The sequence below is a fragment of the Fundulus heteroclitus genome, chromosome 23 (assembly GCF_011125445.2).
Source record: "Fundulus heteroclitus isolate FHET01 chromosome 23, MU-UCD_Fhet_4.1, whole genome shotgun sequence".
Taxonomy (NCBI): Eukaryota; Metazoa; Chordata; class Actinopteri; order Cyprinodontiformes; family Fundulidae; genus Fundulus; species Fundulus heteroclitus.
In genome coordinates, this window is record NC_046383.1 from 19,793,932 (window position 1) to 19,806,323 (window position 12,392).

Here is a 12,392-nt window from a genome sequence, read left to right on the forward strand (position 1 = left end):
TGGGGGGGGGGTTGGGGGTTTGTCTCATGCCACCAGCTCCACCTGTCTTGCCCCAGGCACGGTGCGACCGATTAGGCACACAGATACACACAGCCACATGCATTTCAAAACCAGCTGACTTCAAACATGTCATTAACCACGGTTTGATCCAGAGAGTCTTAATTTAAACTGTTACAAAAGCCACACGGGTCATGCGCACATGCACCATACACACACAGAAGGCCAATTTTACATTTAATTGCCTCAAAAACCATAACCTTCAGTCTATTTTATTGGGATAGTATGCAACAGAACAACACAAAGCAGTGCATACTGAAGCAAAATATAGCATGCCCCCCCAAAATGCAGCAATGTTGTTTGCATTTCTAGTCAGCCCCCTTTCTTCTGGCACCCCTAAATAAACAGAGCAGGACTTCAGAAGCTACCTAATGTGTAATTGGAGGCCTTAGAGATTTTGAAGAAAAAAAAAACTTAGACAAACAAACTCCATCATAGAGGCCAAGTAACACAGGTCAGGGATGACATGGTGGATTGGTTGTCATGCAGTGTTAGGCTCTACAACAACATCTCAAGTTTTGAACTTGTCAGAGAGCGCTCCATCATCTGAAGACATACAGCAGCTGTCCACCTACACTGACAGTCTAGGCTAGGAGAACTTTCATCAGAGAAGCGACCTACTCAGGAGGAACCACAGCGATCACAGCCCAGGTGGGATACCGTTCCTGTTGCATGGGCGACTCTGTTCATGATAAAAAGCCGTAGGGCTTTGCATCTCTCTTGCGTCCGTCTTTTTCCAGCTATTAAAATATGCACATGTTCATTTTCATAATTCTTTTTTTTTTAGCTGAGGATCAGCATTCGACTCAGAGATGAACTGCTTTTAGTACCGCCTCGTAGATTTTTGTGTTGTCGCTGTAGGGATGCACAGTTACACTGCAAAAAGGGAACTAAAATGAAGTAAATTTTTCTTGAAATTAGTGCATTTTTTCTTGATTTGAGCAGGTACATAAGATTATGTGCCAATGGAATAAGATTTTTGCACTTAAAGTAGGAACAATTTATCTCCATCATCACGTTTCAAGAGCAGGATATCTAACTATCTTATTTTAGGGATAGCACTTCTAATCCCATTGGCAAATAGTCTTATTTACCTGCTCAAATCAATGAAAAATAGACAAATTTCTAGAAATCCTACTTACTTTTAGTTCCCTTTTTGCAGTGTAGCGTGGTCACGACAATCTGGTCTCCACGTGGATGTCCACATACATACAGACCATGAAATAGATACATAGAGTGTTTCGGCAGGGGGATAAAGGCAACCGGAACGTTGAAAGCCATGATCACAAATGAGCGCCGCTCTGTCCTGGTCTATGACCCAAAAGCTGAGAAAAAAACGTTGAAGCCTATGGTTCTAATCTGACAAAACGTGAAATGGTCAGGGGATATGAATACTTTTGCAGGGCGATGTGTGTAAACAGATTTCCTGTGCTCACTTGAACACTAAGCCCCTACTCCTACACGCAGGAATACACAGAGGCGCTTTGCTGAGAGGCGTGAAACAGCGATAGCTAAGTGGGGCCACTCCAGAGTGCTATTCTCTATATTGATTTCCCATTATCAGACCCTTAGTCCCCGTGGAGTCATTAGTGCCGGGATCAAACAGACAGACAGAGAAGGAGACTAATACCAGTCACTTACAGCAGCACGGGGAGATCACCTTACCTCCCTGCGGGCAGGAAGGCCAGAGAGGAGCAGAAGAGGAGAGGAAACGAGTAAGGGAGAGAGTGGGGGCTAGTGGACGGACGAATGCAATGGGCCAACAGATGGAGACGGCAATATGTAGAAGGAGAGGAAGAGGAAAGAGGTGGGGTTTTGCCGAGGAACAGTCACGGGCAAATGGTAGGCGCTCTTTGATCACTTTATTTGGCGGAAATGTCTTCTCTCCGCTCTCTGTTTCAGCCAATCGTCCAAAATCTGTTTGCGGGCGGCTCAAATCAAAAGTTTTCTATATCTTCAATCCCCGACTTGTACAGCGCAGCCAATATACCTGCTGGAGCTCCTTTCTGTCAATAATTTTACAGTAAAGATGCAATGATGAATGGTTTTCATGTAGCCAGCAGCTGTCCCCTCACCAGAGAGAAGCTTAAGAAAAAAATGGAAGGAGCGAGAGACGAATATGAAATGTGAGATACTCATTTTGGTCCCTTCCGTCATAATTTCTGCGGATGTATTTATCCTCCCAGGACTTGGTGGCAACAATGAATTTGTAGCTTGAATCAACACCATCAATCTTGTTCTCTTCTGCCTGCCAGCGAGCCCTGAAAGCGCTGGTCCACACACACTGACAGACTGACACACACACACACACACAAACACATGCGCACACGCGCACACACACACAGCTCAGATGGGGGGTGACCCTGGCCTGACCCCCCTGCTGACCCCCAATCTGTTCCCCAACCTCACACCACGAGAGGCTGGGGCACACTGGGACAGGGCTCAAAGACGCACACGTACGCAGTTTGGCATCCAGCGCCGTACGTTGATCTGATGGATATCTCCTCAGACAGTGCAGCGCGTGCATGTGCGTGTGTCTAAGTGTGCGTGGCCTTTGCCCCCTCCTACTGGTGTTAATTGATTCTTGGTGTGCTTTGCTGATTGGTGTGAGCCCCCCTAGAGGCGGGCCCAGTCTCCACCAGCGCCCCCCCACCCCCTCCTCCTCATTTGAGTAGCACCTTAGACACACACACACACATGCACAACACAGCAAACATCACACAAACATACAATATGCTGTATCTGTAAATATACAAGCTTGTCCGCACAGTTCTCATGCACATGTGTTGATTATATTGGTAAGAAGTGGGAACACACACACACACACACATGCACACACACACTTGTGTCTATCAGGGGGTTTTCACACTCTGGTAAAGAGGAAGCTGGCTGGCTTACACGAGCAGATTGTGGCTCAAAGGAGATGATCTGCATAGAGAAAATGGGCGTCTTAGAGGTGATTCATGAACAGTAAAGGTGGGTGAGCATAGGTGTGTGTGTGTGTGTGTGTGTGAGAGAGAGAGAGAGAGAGAGAGAGAGAGAGAGGGAGCGAGCCAAATAGACAGTAAGAGAGATGAATCTCTTGTTATTAATTTCCAGCCGCGGCCCCTGGGTGAGATGTTAATATAGGGCTGATTGTGACTAATTTCTTATTAATTGCCATCAGCGATTACACAGTGGCCAGTAATGTGGCTAATTTGTTGAAATGAATTTGGTTTTCTGGGGCATTTTAATTGCTGCAGGTGGGCAGCGTCCGCCGCACGCTGTCACTTTTGTCTTTCAGCAGGAAACTTTTGAGGATATGCAGCTGCGGCTATGTGAGCGGCGCGTGATTTACACAACATAATCTGAGTATGCGTTGTTGCAGACAGCAGTTTTTTGTTAGAGCCACGGCCTACAAAGTAGGACGAATTGTGCTCTTAGTCTCATTTTTGAATTAAATGATAGCATAGCTTCAAACACAGGAATATGTCCATGTCCAGTTTTTTCTGAAATAAACATTGATCCATCCATCCATCCATCCATCCATCCATCCATCCATCCATCCATCCATCCATCCATCCATCCATCCATCAGCGAGCACGAGGTCTTGCCCAGGGTCTCCTATCAACTTGACTTCTTTTAATGCACAGAAGCAGCAACCTCTCGGAGAACCAATAATTGTTTATTCATTCTTTTCTGCAGGAAATCACAAAGACAGGTTCTATTCTTGTTTTCGGCTGGGGTGTGGTCATAGATACACAAACATCAGACTTTACTTTAGTCTGGACCCAAGGTTTCTTCGAAGATGCAGTCTTTACCTCACGACTGTGTCTGCTCCAGTCCACCCTGTGGAGAGTCGTGAGTGAAGAAATAAAGCCGCTCAATGCAGAGTTTTGCAACTCTTTGATGTAATGGGCTCAAAACTACACTTGGAGGATGTTCAACCAGTGTTGTTAAGAAAAAAAAAACATACACGTAACATCAAACCTTCTGAACATTATGACTATTAAATATAGAAATATATAAACTTTTACATTTAGCATGAAAAAAAACAAACACCCTGACTTGTCACTGCCACTTTCTTACCTCACGCTGATTGTGGTGATATACAATGTCCATTTCTGGACATCAGGGGGTCTTTTTCATGAGTGATGGTAGGATGGAACGACAGATGGACAGATGGATTGGGGCTTTGCCTGCAGTAATGCGGGTGCTGCTCCAGTCTGTCGTGGCAAAGAAAGAGCTGAGCCAACGTGCAAAGCTCTCGATTTACCGGTCTGTCTACATTTTGGCCCTCTCCTATGGTTCTGAGGTATGGATGTATTCAGGATCCCGGAAACAAGTGACCAATATGAGTTTCCTTCAGCGGATGTTTGAGCTCAGCCTTAGAGATAGGGAGAGGAGCTCTGTTATCCAGGGGGAGCATAAAGTAACCTCTGCATCAAAAAAGGAGTCAGTTGAGGTAGTATTGGCATCTGATCATCTGACCTCCTTTAGAAGTTTTCCAACCATGTTCCATTAGGGACCAATGGGAAGACCCAGAACTCAAATGGAGGGACGACGTATCCCGTCTGGTCTGGGAACATCTTAGGATCCTGCAGCAGGAGCTGGAGGATGTCACTGGGGAAGTGATGTCTGGGTTTCTCTCCCGGAAATGTGGCCCCCATGACCCAATCTTGAATAAGCGAAAGATGGATGGATAGATATTTACGCAAACACTTCCATCAGCTCTTTACAGATGTTGGATGCTGTTTATAATTGAGCACTGAGAATCATTGCAGAATGTAAACCTCTCACTCACCATTGGACTTAATTGGCCTTCACTTTCTACATGCAGACCATTGCATTGGTATATTTTCTTTTACAAATCAGTAATTGGCTTACAAACAGAACATCTAACTTCCTATATGACACCTAAACAGAGAACCTACAGCATCTGCTCACAGGCTATTACTACAATGAGTGGGTACATAACTTGGGAATAAAACAAAAAAAAATGCTCCCACTGCTTGGAAAAAAACACAACAGGGTCGGATGCTTTGCAGCTTCATTGACCGAATGAGTTTTAAACACATTTGAGTAAAATGGTGAAGCATGGTGGGATGGCTGCTCTTGTTCTAGATCAAATGTTGAGCCTCACTTGAAAAAATAAATAGTTTCAGAAAATGAAGAACATTCAGAGAGTTTGCTAATATGCAGCCGCTTAAAGTACAACTGTAACTGCTGTTGAGCTAGAACGATACAATCAAGTGAAGCAAAACTAAGTTGTTTGGCTCCAAAGAACAGAATCATACAAGAGGGAGGAAAGTCTAAGTACTGGATCTCCAGAGAATTTGGAAACCTCATCCTTTTGGACTCCAATTGCTGTCAGTGGGAATGGAAAAAAAATAAAATAACAAAGCGGAGCTAAATTCTCCAGCCTAACTTTAAACCATTTAAGTTCAATAACTTCAAACTCAATTACAAAAGTAATCATAAAAAATGATTTTTGAGATAAACAAAGCAAACTTGGTCTGCGCTGAGAGTTTGTGCTATGAAGCTGGATTCAGATTTAAGGCAACAGGGGAATATTGAATCTTTTTAGGCATGGACCTACTCTTTTTTTTAACCAGCAGCGAAAGTTAAAGCCCATTAACAAAATCCTTTGCTTCTTTTTAAACTGCATGTTTTCACTTGTTGTGGCTCAGAAACGAGACCCGTTCTGAAGCGTAGCTGGCAAAAAAACAAAAAACAAAAAAAAAAAAAACCCCGCTGTCGGGGTGAGATTAATGTGCGCGATGACTGAATGTAAACTTTCTTGTCTGTGCACGTGCAATCGTTTCTCTTTCTCCATTTGATGACATGCACGCAAACAAATCCTCGCAGCATCATTGTAAATGGCCCTGATATCTTATTCATCAGGTTTATTCATCCTCCTCCTGCTGTATTTCTCTGCACGTTCACAGTCATTACTGCTGGGATCGGCGGTGCTGGTGGGGGTGGCATTTAAGTTGTTGCCTTTGTTTGTTGAATGTTTATAGCTTCCGTTAGCACAGTCTCAACGACCACTGAGGAACCAGTAGATACAAAATCCAAATCCTCCCATAAAAGAGGAGATGCCCTCTGGGCAGCCATAGCTCATAGTTGGCCTGATTTAGTGGCAGCCAGGAATCCGGGCTTGAATAAAGACAGAGAGAGCGAGGGCAGAGTGGGAGAGATAGAGGAAAAGATAGCTCCCTGCGTGATAAATAGCCCCGGCTCCCTCTATTGCATTAGCCGTCCAGGCCGATAGATTGCGAGCCCAATAGACCCAGACGTATGCGATTGGTTTCTCATATAAAAGTTGCATATTAAATTCCTCCACAGGACTGTGCCCCCCAAGCATGAAAGGAGGGATGGGAGAGATGGGAGTTAAAAAAGCAGAAAGTGGAGAAAGAAATGGAAGAGCAAGAAAAAGGCTTTTTATGAGAGATGAAGCGAAGGCAGACTTGGGGAAGCCTGAGAAGAAGGGGGGAAAGCTAATGGCAGCCGGAAAGTAGTTTGATGGTAGAAAAGACAAATGGTGATGTCATGTATTTAATAAGTCCGTGGATATTGGGCGATGAGTGCGACCGTACGTCCATTTAATCAGTATTGCCTCCCAATGAAGATTTTCCCTCGTTTTGCACACGCCCTCCGTTCCCCGCTGTTCTCAGCCTTCCTCCACATGCTAACGACCCCTCTAATTGTTTCCAAGCTCATTAAGATGCTGCTGTTTTAATAGTAATTAATCCGTCATTTGCCTACATGCAAACGCAGGCCACTGAGGTTTGTTCATTGCTGTTTCAATACACTGATAATGCAGTGGATGATTCAAAGCGGATAATATCCTGCTAATTTAGCTCATCACTGTTAATTGGTTGTTAAGTGCCTTTAATTACCAGGCAGGCTCTGGGATTTGGGTGTGCAGGAAGAGAGCTGTTCGCCGTGATCGTCCCTGCCCGTCTAATGAATCTTGAGTGAACTTTGGAAAGTGAAACAAATGACCAAAGAGGAGACCCACTCTGACCCTGTTTTCTCCTTCATATAGGCTGTTTTCTCTCCTCCTTCCTTCTCCATTGTCCTCCTGTCCCTTCCTCCATCTCCTTTCTCTTTCTCTCCATCTCCTTCTGCAGATATTATTAACTCATTAAGTTTTTTCATTATTTTTAATAAAAGATGAGTTATGGCTTTAGCCTCACTGTGGCAGCACACCACACCCCTCCTCTCTCCCTCTCCTCTTCAACCATTTTACTCCCTCCCCTCTCTCTCTCCTCTCCCCCCCTTAAAGTCCCTCAGCCTTTTCGCCTTGTCTCTCGGCCATGTTGCACGCTGTCGCTGTGATGCGTTTGACCCTGGACCACGGCACCCGACCTCGCCGCTGCCTCTCACAGCCATCCGTCCATCCCCTTCCCTTCCGCCACTGCTACACCCGTCTATCAATCATCTCTCTTTCTCATAGTGCTGAGCAGTCTTTAGATGGCATTCATAAGATTTATGATTCATGATCCGCTCCGTTTGTGTGTGTGTGTGTGTGTGTCTGCATGTGTGTGCTTGAAGAGAGAGACGGAGGAAAGAAAAGGGGATAAAGCGAAAGACAGACTATAGAGATAGGGGAAAAAGTGTCTTGTCGATGACACAGAATAATGACAATATCCATGATTGATAGCCTATCTGGAGCGAGTCGTGTGTGTGTGTGTGTGTGTGCGCTTTTTGTGCCTCAGTATGCATGCGTACGCTGCTCCGGTTGCGCCGCCTTCGTCGGATGCTAAAGGAGCAGTGATGAATGGTTTTCATGGGGTTTGAGATGTCAGTGGTCACAGGAAAAGGGTGTCAAGTGACCGGGATCACCGAGGGACGCGGTGTTGTTTTTCTGGCAAAAAGAAGCAGAAGAAAGCTGAATCAATTTGTGGCAAATAAGAGCAGTTAACCAGCGTCCACCTGTCTTGTCCTCCACACTACAGGCGAAATTAGATTAAAAAATCTTTTTAAAGGCTCTTATTAAATTTGGGTTTGGGTGTTTTGCTGCTAATAAATACTCACACTCCTCGCATCGATGGCAAGAGTTGTGTACGGTAATCATTCTTCCTTACTCCTCCGAGCATTATTTTGGTGGGAGCGTTTAAGGAGAAAATCCACAGTTACTGTGCAAACGAAGGCTGCTAAAGAGGTTTCAGCAGCCTCTGCACCAAAATCAAGTAAACGGTTTTATTCTTTATGCACTTTTGCGTTTTTTAACCATGACTGATGAATGTTTGTAAATTACATTAACATTTCTCTAAACTTTCACCCAAGGCTACGAAACGTGAGACCAAATAGAAGTTTTGTGACATTTCCTGTATGTTTAACATGTTCTGATCACAGACGGATAAATATTGGTTTGACTTATGAGCAGCGTTCAAGAACTGCGACTGTATTTCCTTGGGCCTCAACTACAATTCTTTGGTCCAAACATTTTCTCATTTTCTCTCACTCCTCCTGAAACAAAACGTACGATTGTCCTAGACCTGAGTCTGTGTGCTGGTTTAAAATATTGGATAAATGGATAATATCAACTGCAGCAATACTGAAAAATTGAAGTCATATAATAAAACAATAAATACTGAAGAGAAAGTATCTTTGCACATTTCTGTAAAATTTAATAGAAATTGCAGCATTTGGGGAGGAATAACTTTGGACACCTCATTTATTTGCACTTAAAATGTCTACGAACACTCAGGCTTCTGACCATTCACGAATGTGCATGGTTTGAACCTTACTAATCAGACTGCTGTGATCCACGGGTGTTAGTTTGTGTGTGTCTACGAGTCTGGTTGGCGTGGCGGACTGGTAGCAGACAAGCACACCTGACAGCAATCACCCTCATCTACTACCGGGAATATAAGGAGCTGCAGGCCTATCACTCTTGGCCTGAAGATCATCCTATGGGGTAGAGTCAAGCAGTCTGTGTTCTTGATATTATTCCTAGAGTTCTTTTCAAAGGTCCTAAATGGAGCTAGCTGGTTACACTTACCTTCTGCTATGTTCCCCTTGTGCTCTGTGCTCCCAGGTTCAGTTCTTCCCTCCTTCTGGATCTCAGCCGCACTCAAACTCTCTCCTGGAATCTCATTCCTCTGCTGTAGACAACCACGGCGCCTTCTCCCCCTGGCCTGCCCGCTTCCCAGTAACCCTGTCCTTCAGCTTCCGAAGCCTCAGGGATTAATTTCCTTCACAGAAACCCCTTGGACCCCCTCGAACTATCCCGTCATCACCATCTCCAAACCCAGGATAACTTTTTCTCTCTAATAAACAACTTTGCGTTTACGATCTGTGGCCTGTTGATTCTGCATATGGATTTGGAAATGACCAAAAATCACGACATATCGACATTATTTTTTAATGGAACATCTAAATAGCTCTCTGCAGCCTTCAGAAAGTTTGTAGCTCATTCTGAAAGCAGACCACAGGATGCTACAAGAAGTCTCCAAAACTCTACAATTTCCTCAGTGCACCTACAGCCAGCTCTTGCTACTCCTGACATGAACAGGTATACCTGTACAAGCACAAGGAGACTGGATGCGTTAACATTATTGAGGTGTGCAAGAAGGAAATGTCTAGCCTCGTGAGACCATCCTGATCTCGCGAGCTTTCAAGGTTTCACTCGCAGATCAGTCTGGCTACTCTCCGTTAAAGAAAATTTGGAGCCGTTCACCAAACAAATGTCCAATCAGCGTTGGCTTTGAGGCGGGTTGAGGTGTGACGCAACGGGAAGCGCGACAGTTCAGTCTAAAGACATGGCGGCTTCAGCCAATGAAACTAGCGTTAGCGTGGCTATCGAGCAAGTTTTATCGGAATTACAGAGTATTTCTTTGCTAAGCTAACGAGCCTTTACCTGCAGCAGCAAGAGCAGCTTGGCTTGTGGTTGTGTTTTCGAGTGCGTCATATGCTTCGTTGATCTGATTGGTTTATTTGGCCCGTTGATCACCAACATAGGCCAATCAGCTAACCAGTATTTTCGCCCCTTCCCAAAATTACTTCAACGGAAGGTTTCCAGATGGATATGCGAAGCAAATCTATCTGGCGGCGTCAGGTTAGGAAATGTCTGCTCTCTGAAGAAAAAAAACATGAAAACTTCAAAAGTTTGTCAGAGAGAACATGGACCAAGTATAGGACTTCTGAAATAATCTTGCTGATCTTTGCTCGGATCAAAATGAAGTTGGGCATCGGTGTTTTGGCACCAATCCATCTGTTTATAGCCGGTTATCTGTGCAGGGTTGCAGGCGGGGTTGATGCCTATCTCCAGTGGTTATTGGGCAAGAGGCACGGTACACCTGGACATGTCGACTGTCCATCATAGAGACATGCAGGACAAAGCATCATCACAAACACCTGAGAGCAATTCAGAGAGGCCATTTAACTTAGGTCATGTTTTTGGCTGTGGGAGTAAACTGGAGCACCCAATGGGAACCCAGGCATCGACAGAACTTGGTCTTTGAACCTGGGATTTTCTTTCCACAATCCAACAGTGCTGCTACACCCCAACTCAATGGTGTATCATCTAAATATTATCAAACAATCTTGTATTAACTGTGAAGCATTGAAATGTCAAGGTTCAGGGATGCTTTGCGGCAGCAGGCTCTGGCCAGCACACCATCATAAATCTAATACTGTACATTGTATCAGTTAAAACATTTTTGGTTACTTAAATAAGTAAAACAATGTCAAGCATGTAAACACAGAACTCTAAATTTAGGCAACAAACTGCTAAAAAAATTATGATTTATAGGATGTAATTCAGTTTTATTACGTTTTCCTATGCAGTTCAGGTTTTTGTGTTAGACAAACTTCTAAATAATTTGTTTTCAAAACAGTTGCAATAAGTAAGAAAACACCAACCTATTTTGGAACCAATGTGCCATTTATGATAAATACTGTGTTATCAGTTTTTCATTTCTAATACTTTTTTTGATAGTTTTACTGTTTGTTATGTATACTACTGGACTGGATACTCAAATTTTCCTCGGGATAAAGTATCTGTTTTACCTATCGTGAAGGAAAATTAACAAATACAACATATTTTAAGTGGCATTAAAAGGGACCACAAATAAAGTACATTGAATAAAATGCAACAATGCGGAGTGTAATCCAGAACCAGGACTCATTCTATAAAATGCTGTTCAATACCTCTTTTTGTGCTGTTGTCACATGTTTTATTAGTTTTATGCAAACCCCTAAAAACAAAACGTCCTCGTTGTTTAGGCATTTTCATGTTTTTTATTTATTCAAAGAGGTTTAGTGTGGTTTCAGTTTGGAACAACTGCATGAGAAATGATGCTTTGCTACGTGTTTTTGTATACAACAGCAGAAAACTCCAAAGGTTCTTTGTGTGTCTTATCCTGTCAGCTGCTACTGAGCGCCGCTGGGTGGGAGCGATGGACAGGAGGCGGGACAGAGTGGAGCTGTCTCCTCGACTTTTTGAGGCCCCGTCCACACGGAAACGAGATTCTCAAAGGTATTTTGTTGTTTAGGCTGTGTGTCCACACGGATCTGGCATTTTGGGAGATTCTTTTTGAAACCAGATGGAAATTTCAAAACTCCTGTTTCATGTTTCTGTGTGTACATGCACATCTGTCCTTAAATGACTTCCTATAACTTCGCCTCTCTCCGTAACCTGCATGAGCCTCACTCTCACACACAACAGCAAAGATGGCGACACCCAGTGTTGTGCTCATGCTAACGCTGGCTTTGTTATAGCTGTTCATAGCGTCCTCATATTCTTCCTTTTTAACAAGGCCGCTCTACAGCCTGTCTCCTGCCAAACACCATAAAGGTCATATTAAACACACGCAGATGTTCGTGTCTGAACCCCCGCCATGTTGCTCTGTTTACTTTACGTGAGCTGTTGGGCCATGTCCGGTGTTTTTGCCTGTTTCTGTTGCAGTTTCACAGCACCACCAGTGGACCCGGCTTACCTACTACAGGGTTTTCATCGTTGAGTCGTTCTGTTTTTAACTGTTCATGAAAATTTATGCAGTTTGTCTTCGTGTGGATGGGGTCTGAGGCACATGAGAAACAGCTGAAGCAGAAAATTCAAACTACAGTGCAGTTGAGGCCCAAAAACTACAGAAGCATATGTGTTAATGGCGCATTAAAACAAAATTAAGGCGGTAAACCGAACTTGCATTAACGTGCATTTACCTGTTAACCACTAGCTGCAAGGTTTATTCAACGTTCACGTTACCGAGCTGTTTTCCATTCATTGGTTGGTCATCTCCAGCAGTCATTGGGTGAGAGGCGTGGCGCACCCTGGACAGGTGGCCAGTCCATTCCAGGGCTACTCAAAGGTTGCCAGAAGTAAATTTTCCAGTAAATTACCT